Genomic DNA, 3,713 nt, shown 5'->3' with positions numbered 1-3,713 from the left:
ACAAAACTAGAAAAATAAAAATAATAAAAGTGAGAACGTGAAACATGTTAGCAATAACCATAAACAGGAGATTTACAGAAAATATAATTGAGAAAGGAAATCATTAATATTATCGACCGTTTAGGAACTCTAGGCTACGAAATGGATAAAACCACATATCGAATAAGTGGTGGAAGAGTTAGTGTGTTTTAAGATTAAATCCAAACAAGAATTAGAGAAAAATATATCGAAGCAAGGCCTCTATTACGAAAAATTGCTAAATCTCGAGACAAATTGTGTCCTTCTGTATTAGATGAAATGTTTTGACCCCTAGTACGGATGAAACAGTATCTGCAGTATCAACAGGAACTTCGGACATGTGTTTCATACTTCATCCAAGCCTGCAGTCTATAAATATTTAAACAAAATACTAAAACAAAATACCACTACAGGGGAATTACTTACGAAGTAGTTCTTGGTAAAGAAACACAGGACACAATTACGTATGTAGGCTTAATACGAACTACAACTGTGTTTATAAATCGCTATAGTTGCCTTGGACTAACGACGAGCAAATATCAATATAACCTGTACGCTTTTCAAAGCTGTTATCCATGAAAAAGCCAAACTACGTATCGTGAACAAAATACAATTTAACACCGAAACAATGACATTAGCTGACAATGGGCACAGACTTTAGTCAATGGGCACTGTTGAAAATTTGTGCCAGACCAGGATTAGCACCCGAGTCCCCTGGTTACGAGGGAGAGGCAATGATCACTGTGTCCGAATTACACAGTGGTCAACAGAATAGCACGAACTGCCCGAGCATGCCGTTCTTTAGATCCAAATTCTCAATTTCTCCATAGACTGCTAATGCACTGCTCCTTGAACATAATCCTCCTCCCTTTAATTATACAGTACATGGCCAAAAAAACAGACACCGAATATATGCAAACTTGGCCTTACGAACATTGCAGACGTCGTCTATGTAACACACGTCAAACTTCAAAGAATTTACCAATTCGTTGCATTGTTTACTATAGACCACAAATCAAGTAACGTAAAAAAAGCACTGCGTCTACTGAGATCATGATTCAGAGTTAAAAAAAAACTAATAAGTCGCCTACATATTACAGTTGCTGCCGAAAGAGGAGAACCATTATTTTCCCACAAAAGGAAATATAGTTAAAATTACGCTTCTATTTCGGTTAGTTTATGCGGTTACTAAAATTTGCAGTGAAAGTTACATAGTGGACTCTACCCTCCCCCCACCAGAAACGTAGTTATCGTGGCTGTTGTGAGACTTTTGTACACAGTTAGAGAAAGTGTGTTAAATGTGGCGCGGACGGAAACGCTAGGCTACGCTACAGGGCAATCTGCTCGCACAACGTTTAGTCGGCATTCATAATCGTTGGCGTAAACAACTCTCAATCAAATTACCACCTTCCAACCTAACTTAGATCTCGGGCTACACTACCAATCGGCCTGTCATCACAACCAAATATTCATTGAGGGGGGTGGGGGGATTTCCTGTAGCTCTCTCTAATGTATCTCTAGGCAAAACTGCCAGTTTTGTCAGACTCAACAGCAAGATTTACCAATGGTAAACACTTTTGAGACGGCTCGTAATTTTAGAATAGTCCTCTTCGTCTTACTTGGCATAAATTGTTCGCTGGCGTACCAGCAGCTAGCTCCCTCAGTGTCTGCTTCTGCCATCGCACCACGCTAGTCTGCTGTTGTCCTAGCAGACCGAACGCACCGCACATGCGATACCTTCGGAACCACTCACTGGCCAGTTAGCAACTGAGCGGAACACTGTTTACATCGTGAAAGGAAAACTATGCAAAGATGTACACTTAAATGGCACGACTGAGTAGCACACACACAGTAATATCTGAGGAATGTCCTTCGACACGCGCAGAACGAAAGTCTTCTCGCGAACGTACAGCGTCTCTGAAAAAAAATCTCGTGACTATATTCCGGCGTTACGGCCAGGTTCTCATACAAATGAGCAAAAAAGGGTACATTTGAAATTCTTTTTGAGACAATGAAAATACATTCGAAAGATCTGTTTGGGAATTACGAGTGATAATACTATGAGCTTAATTTTAGATTTTCAATAAAAAATGGCTCCCGTAATTATGATTTGATCAAGGGCCTGCGAGACTGGAGTACGCAGAGCGCGTGCAGTGTGGCACCTCATATGTTACCTGAATTCAAAAATGGGTAACATCAGTTGATACTACATTATTCCTCTGAAATTGAAAATGGATAACATCAGTCGATAAAACATAAAATTTATGGGAGCGTATACCTAACCGCAATGAAACAACCTTAAATTTAACGATACAGTGCTAATTCGAACTTTGAGTTCGATTTTTGAGGGTTTGTTTCACTCCTTATGCCTACACAAAAATTAGTTAATATTAACAAATGTCATATTATAGCTATAAGTTCCTAAGAAAAGTGTTTACTTTTAGGGGTCAGAGGTAGATGTTAAGAGAACGAACCACTTTTAATTTATGCTGCATGCCGTTCTGAGAAAATAGTTACCCGAAAAAAATGTGTTCAAAGTTTAGGGAAAACATTTAGTTATATTATTACTTCGATTTGCATGAACTGAGTGTTACATACATATTTTTAATGTCGCTGAAAACGAATCTGAAGTCAGATTTTCAATATTCAAAACAGCTAATCCAATACGGAGGGCAACCGATTATGTTTTGACCAATTTTTACCAAAAATGTATTTTCGTTATTTACGTTTAGTCTGCAAGTCAAGGAGTATTTATCAACCCTTCCTCTACCTCTGATTGTTCCTAGACAGCAACTTCCTGTTCTTCTTGGCAGGAAAAGCCGATCTGTCAAAGCTGGATATGCAGCACTCGGCAGCCTGCACTTGATATTCGTCCGTATTTTCGGTGAGTATGTTTGCATGCATTCTGCAGTATGAATCATTTTGAGCACGTGCGACACGGGACGAGTTATCATCTACATCTATATGGATACCCTGCAAAACACATTTAAGTGCCTGGCAAAGGGTTCATCGAATCACCTTCACAACTGATAATTAATTGAAACCCTCAGCTGCCGACAGGTGTTGTTGATATACTTCGATGGGGACAGCTGAAAAGTGTGCCCCTACTGGGACTCGAACCCAGAATCTCCTGCTTACAAGGCAGACGCTCAATCCATCTGAGCCATCGAGGGCACACATGAACAGCACGACTGCAGGAATTTATCCCTCGCACCCTTCCCGTGAGACTCACATCCCCAACCGTCCACAATCCGCATACGTAATGTACTTAATAGGTATTTGTCCATCCACTCATTACTGGCTCACACTAAGGTGACGATTCCCGTAAGAGTTCCGGCAACCTGTGCGCATTCGCACAGACGAAGGTCAATGGCTGGGTAACGTTTAACCATAGATATGAAGATAGTAACTGCTCTCGAAAGAACAGGCGCCACTGACGACCTTGCAACTCTTCTAGAATACATGATAGACCGGCCGATGTGGCCGAGCGGTTGTAGGCGCTTCAGTCGGGAGCCACGCGACCGCTACGGTCGCAGGTTCAAATCCTGCCTCGAGCATGGGTGTGTGTGATGTCCTTAATTTAGTTAGGTTTAAGTCGTTCTAAGTTCTAGGAAACTGATGACCTCAGATGTTAAGTCCCAAAGTGCTCAGAGCCATTTGAACCATCAGTCCCTATGTTTACACACTACTTACAG

At 41.0% G+C, this 3,713-nt stretch overlaps 1 non-coding gene across 1 annotated transcript; it reads right to left on the bottom strand.

Moving 5' to 3' along the window:
- Positions 1-3,117: 3,117 nt before the first annotated feature.
- Positions 3,118-3,192, bottom strand: Trnat-ugu (transfer RNA threonine (anticodon UGU)). Its single transcript has one exon. It is a non-coding gene; the product is annotated as a tRNA-Thr (tRNA).
- Between the last annotated feature and the right edge of the window lie 521 nt (positions 3,193-3,713).

The sequence above is a fragment of the Schistocerca gregaria genome, chromosome 6 (assembly GCF_023897955.1).
Source record: "Schistocerca gregaria isolate iqSchGreg1 chromosome 6, iqSchGreg1.2, whole genome shotgun sequence".
Classification (NCBI taxonomy): Eukaryota; Metazoa; Arthropoda; class Insecta; order Orthoptera; family Acrididae; genus Schistocerca; species Schistocerca gregaria.
Note: the sequence above shows the minus strand (reverse complement) of the source record. Positions and strands in the feature narration are given on the sequence as shown.